Consider the following 13,614-nt stretch of genomic DNA (forward strand, 5'->3'; position numbering starts at 1 on the left):
AATACAGGTTATGCTTGGAGCAGCTGCTTTGTTTTCCAGCATGCTAGCTTCCCATTCATTTTTTAAAATTAAAATAATCTAAAAAGATAGACAAGGCAAAAAAAAAAAAAAAGTAGCTCAGAAGTGTTCCAACACTGTATTCTGGATCCAATCTGAAGGGATCATTAACTACTACATGCAGTGTCCCCCAAAGTCCTACCTAGCTGGTCATCTAGAAGAGGAGCATGATAGTCAAACCTGCTAAGATTTAAAAGTGTTCACTTCTCTATCTAGTTCCTAATGTAGGTCCTCCCCAAAGCAACCCAAGCAGTTACAGTCCATACCCTAGCAGAAAGCCCAACTAGAATAAGTCCAATTATCACTGTTTTCTTGATGCAATTTTGATACAAAGTCAGATTGGAAAAAGGCAAAACCTCTTTTCTCAGGAGAATGTATGGTAGCGCTGCTTTTCCTCATCTGCATTCTGAGATTTACTTATGACTTATTTGTCTGTCATGGACACTAATATGCATGAATTAATTATATTTACTTATCAGAGTGAAATTCTTCTTGGCCCTTAATAATGTTTTATTTAATTTGTAAGGTCTTCATAGTTATTAAATCGTGCTGCTGCTTTAAATACAGTAGGCTTTGACATTAAAAAAAAACCCTAAATTGGATAAGGAAGGAGGCATAACAGAAAAACATTTCTATCATGAGGGGTTATTAAGCACTCAGTTTATACATTCCTTTGAATTAAAATTATAAGGTACTAAGAAGGAACACTATGAGGGATGTGTGTGGGGGGTATGTGTGTGTGTGTGTGTGTATTGTGCTGTGCTGTGCTGTGCTGCTAGTCAATATTTAAGATGCTAAAGATGAATCAATTCCATTTTATTAATATTAATATTAATATAAAATTATACTTACATTAATTCAGCAGGGTAACATTTTAACTATGCATAAAACATTGGTAAGTGCACATAGTAATAAATAAATCAGGTTACAAAAAATCACTACATAGCAAAATGTTAAATTCTGGAGAGTATCATATTTTATATACATCCAAGTGTCTTGAAATTTCCATTGGCCACACTATTAATATACTAAACTGAAATGTGTTATCTGTTACAAACATAAGTTCCTTGAAATTAAACTCATCAGCCTTACGCTTTAAGTCACAAATACTTCAGTTCCCTACGAATACACAAAGGAACAGCTTAGGAAATTTCATATTCATAGTTTTGCTTGTGAAAACATTTTCAATCATTGTCTATCAGAAGCTTCACATAAATTACCCCCTTTATAGAACTTGCTCCTCCTCCTAAACTCTCAAAACAAAGCTTAATTATAAAACTCAAAAGGAAGTCATTGTGTGGGGGAGGGGGGAACTATTAAAAATGAAGAGTTGCTATTCAGATTTTAATTTAGTAAGCTAGTTGAATGGGACTTGAAAGTACAAAACAGACCACTACTATAGACAGGTGTGGCAAATACTCAGAATGGTGAGATTCCTTTAACCTATTCTGAAAAAGTGCCTTGCTTAGAGAGAGGGTGTTTCCTTCTAACATGTACAGCATAAGAGGATGTGAAGTTGTCCCTTTTGCAGACCATTAATAGATGGACACAAGGGGGGCTGACCTTTAATTTTCACAGCCTTTTGGTTTTATAGTGGGTCTCCCTCGATTACCCTAAAACAGTGTTTCTCAAACTTGGCAACTTTAAGATGTATGGACTTCAACTCCCAGAATTCTGACTGAGAGCATGACTGGCTGGAGAATTCTGAGAGTTGAAGTCCACACATCCTAAAGTTGCCAAGTTTGGGAAACACTGCCCAAGAAGCATGAATATCATGAAGCAAGCTTTCTCATATTTAATTATTCTTGGTGATGCTAGTACATATGTTTCCTTGACTCAGACAGCTATGTAGAGCAGACTTGGGAGGCTAAAATTTGAATTTACCTAACTTACATGCTTCCAGGACAAACTCTTTGAATGGGTTCCTAACCTCCAGAAAGTGCTGGATATAAGTGAGTGGGCACAGGTAATTAAAATCTTTTATCAAGTCAAGAGTTATGCATAACAGGTAATTTTGGTGACTATAGCTTGTCCCTTGGATCTGAATACTTTTAATCTCCTTTGCATGGAGTCATTACTGCATATATGATTTTCTTCCTGTCTGGTTCATATCATCTGATGCACTATTTGAATCATAAGCTGAGGAACTATTAATTTTAACCTTGATCAGAAAGAACTTTCAGTATTTCCTGATCTTCAGAAACTTGCTGATAGGTATTGATATGGGACCTAGACAACAATTCTACTGTCTCTTCTCAGTGAGTAACAATAACCAGAAATGTCTTGTTTGGATTCTTTTATGACTGTTCTACAGCCCAGTCAGGCAAAATAGAAAATCAGATCACTTTTCTATAGTCATCACTCTAAGGCATCTAAATAACATAATATTAAGAATTGAAGTTTATTTTATAAATATTATTGTACTGAAATAATTCACTGTATTAAAACTGAGAAGATGGAGTTAAAAAAAATCAAATCAAGCTAGACTAAGAATTCGTATTTCTCATTTTAGTATATTTGAACCTTGATGTTTAACCCTAACATTCACATTTCATGTGCTTTGAGTGATTTATTTATTTAGATCTACAAAGAACTGGTAACAAAGAAATCTTTTTTGGGGGGGGGGCTGTGCTACTGCAGACTGCAATGTGGCTGAATGCTCTTGACTAACAAAAACAGACTAGGAAGCTAGTACAAAGGATAGGCTTGATGATTTCTTTCAGACAACTTGTTTTATGAATGCAAGGATTTTTTAAATGAACATCTACCATGCCTGAAAAATGGTGTGAAAGTATGAATCAACAACTGGCCTTCACCCCTCTCCCTCCAAAGTTGTACTGTATGAAGCCTGCTGCTATCCCTATCTCATCTTCACTGAAAAATAAAAAGGGAAAGATTTTAACTCAGCCACAAAATATATGCTACATATACTGAAGGACATTGTCTCAGTTCCTAGCTGATCCAAATGATGTTAGGAAACGCTCTCATCCAAAACCTTGGAGAGGTAATTAGTTGATAGGTAATAACATGTTCTATTTCGTTGATGGCTGCCTACTATTTGAAGGGCTATCAAAGGACTTCCACTTGAAGCTATCCTCTACTGGATTGTCCATTGCCAGTTCTGTTTAAAGATAAAGAACCATAAAGAGAGAGAGAAGGGATCCTGAAGTTGCTAATAAAGACTGAACAGGCAGACAGCCAACTATGCGGTCAAAGTAATTTCCACTTTATTTAAATGTATTCTATTTCTACATAAAGTACAGCCTTTATTTCTAAATATGCATCAAATTAGGAAATGCATATTTTATGTATATTTAAATGTATTCTATTTCTACAAAGAGTACAGCTTTTATTTCTAAATATGCATCAAATTAGGAAATGCGTATTTTATGTATATTTGTTCCCTCCTTTGTTCATCTTCTGTTGATACGTTGGTGATGTGATGCACAAATGGCCATCCAAACAGTGAGTTTGAACTTTGCTGACTTAGATTTAGCTTAAAAACAAAGTTATGGTCTAAGTTTCTTCTTTCCACGTGGCATTACAAAGGAGGAAAGGATTCTATAGACTAATGGAAGTATGACTTTAAATGTTCTGTATCCTTTGTTCCATGTCATAATCCTCCCCTTATGTTCCAAATCATTATTTGGTTTTTTCCTCCTATGTTTTGGAAGTAATTTATTTTTTCTTCCTACATTTTGGAACATTGTAACAAGACATCATGGCAAAACATCAATATGCCTTTTGGACACATCTAACAACAATTCAATGTGCTCACATAGGATAGTCTCATAAGTTCCATTCCTATCTTAAGTTAATGGACAGCACAAATGTCCCATTGCATTTAATATGCATCCCAAACTAGATTGATTTAAATTCTAGATTCTCATATCTTATAACATCCTGTTGGCTGTAGCCAAGATCTTAAGGTTTCTTTGCTCAATTGACCTATGTTGTTATTCATTTAGTCGCTTCTGACTCTTCGTGACTTCATGGACCAGCCCACGCCAGAGCTTCCTGTCGGTCGTCAACACCCCCAGCTCCCCCAGGGACGAGTCCATCACCTCTAGAATATCATCCATCCACCTTGCCCTTGGTCGGCCCCTCTTCCTTTTGCCCTCCACTCTCCCTAGCATCAGCATCTTCTCCAGGGTGTCCCGTCTTCTCATGATGTGGCCAAAGTATTTCAGTTTTGCCTTTAATACCATTCCCTCAAGTGAGCAGTCTGGCTTTATTTCCTGGAGGATGGACTGGTTGGATCTTCTTGCAGTCCAAGGTACTCTCAGAATTTTCCTCCAACAACACAGTTCAAAAGCATCGATCTTCCTTCTCTCAGCCTTCCTTATGGTCCAGCTCTCGCAGCCATATGTTACTACGGGGAACACCATTGCTTTAACAATGCGGACCTTTGTTGTCAGTGTGATGTCTCTGCTCTTAACTATTTTATCGAGATTTGTCATTGCTCTTCTCCCAAGGATTAAGCATCTTCTGATTTCCTGACTGCAGTCAGCATCTCCAGTAATCTTCGCACCTAGAAATACGAAGTCTCAATTGACCTATGCATCCCTTAAAACTTAATTGGGATTCCAAATCTCTGGAATATAGGTCTTTGTGTATGAAACAAAAAGTTCTGAGGCATCAGAATTACCTTAAATATATTATGATTATAGTTGCTGTTATTGGTATCTTGGTCTGTAAGTTAAAATATCTCTCAGATAAGATGTCCAGCCAATAAGAGAACTTTATTTTCTAAAGTTCTTGAGAAAGTTCCTATAGGAATATTCCCAAAAGAAAATCAAAGCACATACAATTCTTTTTGTAAAGGCTCAGAGTGACTTATTCCCTTTATTGCATTTATATCATCTTTCCAGCAAAGAATAGTGTCCTAAAAGGCCATCTATATTTTGTTCCCAGAACACATGCTCTAAAGTTTGAGTTTACCTTCATAGCAGGACACTATAGGTATAAATAATTGTAGGTGAAACTTAAAAGTAATAATGCAAGTTCTTGTTTAAATCTTGAAAGTTTTCTGGGTCTCAAAGCACTAACTAGCATAAACGATGTTAGCCAATGCACTTGCAAAAGAACAGATACTTGTAACAGCTTAAAAGAAGGAATCAAATGAATTCTGTTGGCCATAATATAACTAAAGACCTACTGAAGAATTGCTTATCTGTGAGCTTTGCTTTAATAATAGTCTGAAACTGAATTTTCAAAAAATACTTGGCTTTGCTTTACTGTTTACTTTAGATAAATTGCCTTTGCTTCACCATGCTGCTATCAGTCAGCAGTGCATGTCATTACTGGAGCAGAAACTGTCATTCTGCTAATGGTATCACTAAAATAACACATTAGGATGATATTGTTTTCTTATGGGAGATATCCATACATCTCCCACAAGTAATTACATTACAAGCAATCCTCTTAAACTATTGGTTTTGCTTAGATGCTTTGCCAGAAATACTAATTATTGAAAAATCCCATTACTTCAGGTCTACGAATCAAAAACCAAGTAGCCAGCTGCCTTAAAACAAGATTTCAAAGGGGTCAAGATTACTACCAGTTGGACTAAAATTGTTTGAAACTAGAATATCAAAAACAAACAGTGGAGAGGCAAGCTTTATAAAATAGAGAAAACTATAAATAATTCTATTTAAATAGAAAAATCTGTGGGAGAGTTCCCCCAGTAACATTTGGAACTAGAAGCTGTATCTGTGGCATGCCAGAATTAGTGTCCTAAACCAAAATCTATTTAAAGTATCGTTAACATCTCAAACTTCAGCAAAGGATTGTTACCTTGTCGTGGTGCTGGAGCTTGAGCACCTCAATGATGCCATGAGCTAAACCGTGAAGGGCCACCCAAGACGGGAAGGTCATGACAGAGAGATCAGACTAAATGCGATCCCTGGGGAAGGTAATGGCAACCCACCTCAGTATTCTTGCCGTGAAAACTAAATGGATCAGTACAACCAGAGATATGTCGGTATACCATCGGAAGATGAGACCCCCAGGTCGGAAGATGGTCAAAATGCTACTGGGGAGGAACAGAGGATGAGCTCAACTAGCCCCAGACGTGATGACGCAGCTAGCTTAAAGCCGAAAGGACGGCTAGAAGCCGACGGTGCTGGTGGTGAACGGCGAATCCGATGTTCTAAGGATCAACACACCATCGGAACCTGGAATGTAAGATCTATGAGCCAGGGCAAATTGGATGTGGTTATTGGTGAGATGTCAAGATTAAAGATAGACATTCTGGGCGTCAGTGAACTGAAATGGACTGGAATGGGCCACTTCACATCAAATGACCACCAGATCTACTACTGCGGACAAGAGGACCACAGACGAAATGGAGTAGCCTTCATAATTAATAGTAAAGTGGCTAAAGCAGTGCTTGGATACAACCCAAAAAACGACAGAATGATCTCAATTCGAATTCAGGGCAAGCCATCTAACATCACAGTGATCCAAATATACGCCCCAACCACAAATGCTGAAGAAGCTGAAGTAGAGCAGTTCTATGAGGATCTGCAGCACCTACTGGACAACACGCCTAAAAGAGATGTTATTTTCATCACAGGAGACTGGAATGCTAAGGTGGGCAGTCAAATGACACCTCGAATTACAGGTAAGTATGGCCTGGGAGAACAAAACGAAGCAGGACACAGGCTGATAGAATTTTGCCAAGACAACTCAATGTGCATAACAAACACTCTCTTCCAACAACCTAAGAGACGGCTTTATACATGGACTTCACCAGATGGACAACACCGAAATCAGATTGATTACATCCTTTGCAGCCAAAGGTGGCGGACATCTGTACAGTCGGTAAAAACAAGGCCTGGAGCTGACTGTAGTTCAGATCATGAACTTCTTATTGCACAATTTAGGATCAGACTAAAGAGATTAGGGAAGACCCACAGATCAGCTAGATATGAGCTCACTAATATTCCTAAGGAATATGCAGTGGAGGTGAAGAATAGATTTAAGGGACTGGACTTAGTAGATAGGGTCCCGGAAGAACTCTGGACAGAAGTTGGCAGCATTGTTCAGGAGGCGGCAACAAAATACATCCCAAAGAAAGAGAAAACCAAGAAGGCAAAATGGCTGTCTGCTGAGACACTAGAAGTAGCCCAAGAAAGAAGGAAAGCAAAAGGCAACAGTGATAGGGGGAGATATGCCCAATTAAATGCAAAATTCCAGAGGTTAGCCAGAAGAGATAAGGAATTATTTTTAAACAAGCAATGCGCGGAAGTGGAAGAAGACAATAGAATAGGAAGGACAAGAGACCTCTTCCAGAAAATTAGAAACATTGGAGGTAAATTCCAGGCAAAAATGGGTATGATCAAAAACAAAGATGGCAAGGACCTAACAGAAGAAGAAGAGATCAAGAAAAGGTGGCAAGAATATACAGAAAACCTGTATAGGAAGGATAACAATATCGGGGATAGCTTTGACGGTGTGGTCGGTGAGCTAGAGCCAGACATCCTGAAGAGTGAGCTTGAGTGGGCCTTAAGAGGCATTGCTAATAACAAGGCAACAGGAGACGATGGCATCCCAGCTGAACTGTTCAAAATCTTGCAAGATGATGCTGTCAAGGTAATGCATGCTATATGCCAGCAAATTTGGAAAACACAAGAATGGCCATCAGACTGGAAAAAATCAACGTATATCCCCATACCAAAAAAGGGAAACACTAAAGAATGTTCAAACTATCGAACAGTGGCACTCATTTCACATGCCAGTAAGGTAATGCTCAAGATCCTGCAAGGTAGACTTCAGCAGTTCATGGAGCGAGAATTGCCAGATGTACAAGCTGGGTTTAGAAAAGGCAGAGGAACTAGAGACCAAATTGCCAATATCCGCTGGATAATGGAAAAAGCCAGGGAGTTTCAGAAAAACATCTATTTCTGTTTTATTGACTATTCTAAAGCCTTTGACTGTGTGGACCATAACAAATTGTGGCAAGTTCTTAGTGGTATGGGGATACCAAATCATCTTGTCTGCCTCCTGAAGAATCTGTATAACGACCAAGTAGCAACAGTAAGAACAGACCACGGAACAACAGACTGGTTTAAGATTGGGAAAGGAGTATGGCAGGGCTGTATACTCTCACCCTACCTATTCAACTTGTATGCAGAACACATCATGCGACAAGCTGGCCTTGAGGAATCCAAGGCTGGAGTTAAAATCTCTGGAAGAAACATTAACAATCTCAGATATGCAGATGATACCACTTTGATGGCTGAAAGTGAAGAGGAACTGAGGAGCCTTATGATGAAGGTGAAAGAAGAAAGTGCAAAAGCTGGTTTGCAGCTAAACCTCAAAAAAACCAAGATTATGGCAACCAGCTTGATTGATAACTGGCAAATAGAGGGAGAAAATGTAGAAGCAGTGAAAGACTTTGTATTCCTAGGTGCAAAGATTACTGCAGATGCTGACTGCAGTCAGGAAATCAGAAGACGCTTAATCCTTGGAAGAAGAGCAATGACAAATCTCGATAAAATAGTTAAGAGCAGAGACATCACACTGACAACAAAGGCCCGCATAGTTAAAGCAATGGTGTTCCCTATAGTAACATATGGCTGCGAGAGCTGGACCATAAGGAAGGCTGAGCGAAGGAAGATCGATGCTTTTGAACTGTGGTGTTGGAGGAAAATTCTGAGAGTGCCTTGGACTGCAAGAAGATCCAACCAGTCCATCCTCCAGGAAATAAAGCCAGACTGCTCACTTGAGGGAATGATATTAAAGGCAAAACTGAAATACTTTGGCCACATAATGAGAAGACCAGACACCCTGGAGAAGATGCTGATGCTAGGGAGAGTGGAGGGCAAAAGGAAGAGGGGCCGACCAAGGGCAAGATGGATGGATGATATTCTAGAGGTGACGGACTCGTCCCTGGGGGAGCTGGGGGTGTTGACAACCGACAGGAAGCTCTGGCGTGGGCTGGTCCATGAAGTCACGAAGAGTCGGAAGCGACTAAACGAATAAACAACAACAACAACAACATCTCAAAAAACAAAAAACCCTCCCACCCACAAAATTACTGACTTTTAAGTATAATAGCTGTTCCTATTCTATGATTTGCAAAGAACAGCAATTATAACTAAAGCTGTGAAGAATTTATTTGATTTCAGAGGGCTTCTACTATAGCTGCTGGACTGAATGTCAGTTCAAGCTTCTCTTTGTGAATCATGAAAGTTTTGTTCTGAAATCAAGTGCAATCCTGGGCATGTATGCACACTCAGTTATTTGGCCAATATAGGGAATAAAATAGCAAGTTGCCTTAAATCAAAAACATAGACTGTTAGTTCAGCTAGTTCTGTATCATCTGCTGTAGCACTCTCTCTCCAGGAACTCAACCAGAAGACTTGCTTTTTATTGGTTATGTGATCTTACTAAATAGAAAAATATCAGGGTTTAAACAAGGGGCCTTCATCCTGCAAAGAATGATTTACTGAGGAAGAGTGTAGTATGAATTTCTTGAATGAAGGAACATACTCCAGGAAAGATTAGCTTCAAAATCTGGAGCTCTTGTTGAATCGACTTTGCTGCTTCATGCTCAGATAAGAGCAGTGGCCTTCATTAATCCACATGTTGGTAACAACCTTATTAAATTATTTCAAATTATCTTAGACATTGCAGCTAGTCAAATGAAGCTGTATACCTTTTGACAAGGACAAATCAAAGAAACACATAGTTTCTTGCCTGCTTGATTTCAGACACAGTTCAAGGTGTGGCATTTTATTGTTAAAGCCTGGCTTTCCAGAAATAGTTAGTCCAACTCCCATCAGCTCCAGCCAATAAGGCCAATGATTTTAGATGACTGTTTTAAAGCATTAAATGACTTGAGTTTGTATCTGAATTAGTACCTGATTCCCTGGGAGCCAGATTACTTCAAATCATTTACTTCAAGAAAATTCACAAGATATCATGAGTAACGGATATAGTACAGTTGAACCTTTTTTCCCTACTTTGTTTGTTTTTTAAATAACATGCTCATTACTATGGGTACCTCTAGGATGAGATCTTGAATGAGAAAAATCAATAAATGTGTCTATTCTTGCTTTTATCATTCACTCTTAGAGTGGTGTTCTAAAACATAACTGAGAGTGGATCAAGCCATTTTGACAAGACAGCTATTGGAAATCCAAGCATAGAGGCATTATATTTCCAAATACTAGCTCTTTGGCGGACAAGAAATAATGGATGTCTTCATAATCTATTTCATCTCCCTGTAGCTAGCATCTGGTGGCAAGCTACAGGGAGATGAACAAGATTGGTTCTTCCTTTCTCCTAGCATGACTTAACATATTTATCCATAATTATTGATAATGGATGGCCAGACAGAACTGGTGTTATTACCAAGTTCTGTGTGGTGGATTTTGGCAGTGCCACTGGTTCTCAGGAAGGAGGGAGCACATTCCAAGGAGGTGGAGGAGATAAGAGGAGGCATGGTCCAGGAGGCAATAGTGGGAAAATGAAAACGAATAGCCCCACCCTAGAACTCTCCCAGGTAATTTCCCCTTAGGTTAGGTAGAGTAGCTTTAGTCTGGCAAGATTCTGTCTATATGGTGTGAGCAAATAAAAAACTGAAGCTTGAATGGACTGATTCTTTGTTGTTCTTGGGCTGGGCCTGACACTCTGGTTAGGATATTTGCCTCTTGAGTATCTGTATTTCTGGGTTTCAGGTCCTGCAGCCACCTTGAGGCCAAGGATTGGGTAGGAAGCTTCATGTGGCTCTGTTATCTAGGACTCCTTTTGGCTCATAGACTCCAATGAACTGGATAGGGCATGACTTCCACCATTTTTGGCTTGATTTATGTATCTAAGCCATGTGTGTGCCAGACAGGCTGGATCTCTGTATGAGGTGGTGATGCTGCAGTCTTGAAAGAGGCCATGTTTCTCCTCCTTCTTAACCCTCCTGTGTTTGATAACTATCATCCAGTCTTCAACTTTCTCCTTCTGCAGAAGGTTTTGAGTATGTGGTGGAAATTCAGCAACAGAGCACTCTTGAGGAAGTGGATTGTGTGAAGTCCTTTCAATTGCATTTCAGGACGAGGCATGGGATGGAGTTGGCTGGTCAGTCTAGTAGATTACTATTATCAGGACCTTGATGGTGATCCTATTAGACTTTTAGCACTTTTTTTTAATAGTAAATTTTATTTTGTTTAAAGAGAAGAATAAAAATTACCAAAACAAAAAACTACAAAGAAAGAAAGAAAAACTAAAAAAGTGTGGAAACACAAGAGAAAAAAATTTCAAATTTACAAAAAGATGTAGCTCCCAAATTTTAGCAGCAAAGATATACACAAAGTTCCATAATCAATCTCTTACTCTATATTAAACCAAAACATCACATAATTTCTTTAATTCATTCCACCTTAATGCATAATAAAAATCAGTAAGTAGTTACCCCTCCCCCTTATATTAAAATAAAGAAAAAAAGTTCATATTAACCTGCTAAACATCTTTCTCCCCTCCAAAAGATAAAACATATTTAATTATTCCCTTCCTACCATTATTCTATACATTTGTCTACTATAATAAGAATCAAATTAAAAAGCATGTAAGTTGTTTGCTATTATATTTAATAGTACAATTTTAATAATCCCAATCCTAATAAACCCAAAAAACAAAGACAATTCAAAACAGTACTTCCATATCTTTAAAAGGGAATAACATCAATTAAATCCTTAAAGCAAACCAGATAACATTCTTTAACCCTAATACAGCAGTTTTAATAGTTTTACTCTTAATAAACCCACAAAACAAAGCCAATTCAAAACAGTAAATCCAAATACTTAAAGGCAAATAGCATCAATCAAATCCTTAAAGCAAACCAGATAAACATTCTTCAACCTTATCCCACTTCGATATAAACCAGAGCAGTTACTTAGTCCCACAATGTACACAGAGCTTTCCTCTTGAAAGAATCAAACAGCCCAACTGTCCCCCTCAAAGATTCCAGGTTCTTTTCATGGCATTCCACCAGGAGATCGATTTTACTTATGGCTTGCAGATCACTCTCTCCCTTAGATTTCTCCAGCTCCATTATCCAATCTTCATCCAGCATCTTGATAAAAATCCCAATCTCAGTCTTTAAAAAAAAACCTTTCTAACACTCTTATTCCTCAATTTCATCCACCACATCCCCAACCTGATGGCACATTTTAGATCTCATATTTTCCACGATGTCCTGGATATCTTGTATATAAGCTGGATAGAAGTCAGAAGAAATCTGTTTAAAATCCTGATGAAAGTCAGAAAGAATCTGTTTGAAGTCCTTCATGTCTCACACAGTAGGTTATGGTCCCCCCTAGGAGCTTACCCAGTGAAAGTTGAAGATATGGAAGAGTTCAGAAGTGTGTTTACATAAAGTGAGAGTGAGATAGCAGTCAGTTCTCAAGGGAAAGTGAAAACAGAAAGCTGAAGGTTCAAATCAGCTGATCCAGCGTGTCGGGAAATGCTAATATCTTCAAATTTAATACAAAAATAGTAACAGGAAGACAATTGTTTACTCTCAATCTTTGGAATTTCCTTTGGAAGGAAAATGAAATCCAAAACTTAAAAAGGAATTTTTTAAAAAATCCCAACATTAACGATAAGCACCAAGAGAACCAACTTCTCCTTGCTGTAAAAAGCCTCTCTTGGGGTACATATACTTAAAAAAAAAAAACAAATTGGTGATTTAGAAATGGGGTAGCTGATCTTAGTGTCCCTTTAAGGCTACAGTGAGGCTTGGAAAGTGATGAAGTCCCTGCCTCCCAGCTGGCTCTTACCAGTTGAACATGAAACAGTTTGCGATCTTCTGGCTGCAAGCAGCCATCCAGAGGACAGATGGGATGATTCCAGGTATTCTCCTTGATCCAGAGAATGTTTCTGAGCTTCAGGAAAACCTGCCTGAGCCTGAAAAAAGTTACCATGTTGTCAGCTCTGCCAGTTGAACCACCGGGCACAGCCATTCAGTCCACCATTCCCACTAGAAGCCAGACTTCTAGCACTTTTTGACATCATCAACCATGGTATCCTCCTTAACATCTGGGGTGGGGGGGAGTGAAGAAGGAGCTTGAGATATACTCTCTTTCAGTGGTTCTACACATACCTCAGTGGGTACTTCCAGACAGTGAGATGATCTCCCCTTACTGTTTAATATCTAAGCCATTGGGAAAGATTATCCAGCAGTTTGGGATGCAATACCATCAATAAGCTGACTCATGCACTTACTATCATCCATTTGGATTTCTGTAATATGCTCTACATGGAGCTGCCTTTAAAGATCACCCACAAACTGCAACTGGTCCATAATGCAGTGATCTGCTTTCCAACTAGGTACTTGTTGGCATTATCCTATCACACCTTATTCTGAAAGCCCTGCCTTGGATATCAATAGATTTTCTGACTGAATTCAAAGGACTGCCTTTTACATCCTATGTCAATCTGTATGAGATGATCCTCTTTGAAGAAGCAGTTGAGGGCCTTCATTTCCATAAGGTTCAGGATGGGGTAGGGTTGGGTGGGTAGTTGAGCTCAAAAAGTTATGTTTTTGTGTGATTCCTC

At 38.7% G+C, this 13,614-nt stretch overlaps 1 protein-coding gene across 1 annotated transcript in view; it reads right to left on the reverse strand.

Moving 5' to 3' along the window:
- The window catches only part of TMEM117 (transmembrane protein 117), a 237,953-nt gene that overhangs the window by 58,910 nt on the left and 165,429 nt on the right, over positions 1 to 13,614 (reverse strand). The gene's annotated exons all lie outside the window — the stretch shown is intronic.

The sequence above is a fragment of the Candoia aspera genome, chromosome 7 (genome assembly GCF_035149785.1).
Source record: "Candoia aspera isolate rCanAsp1 chromosome 7, rCanAsp1.hap2, whole genome shotgun sequence".
NCBI classification, from domain to species: domain Eukaryota; kingdom Metazoa; phylum Chordata; class Lepidosauria; order Squamata; family Boidae; genus Candoia; species Candoia aspera.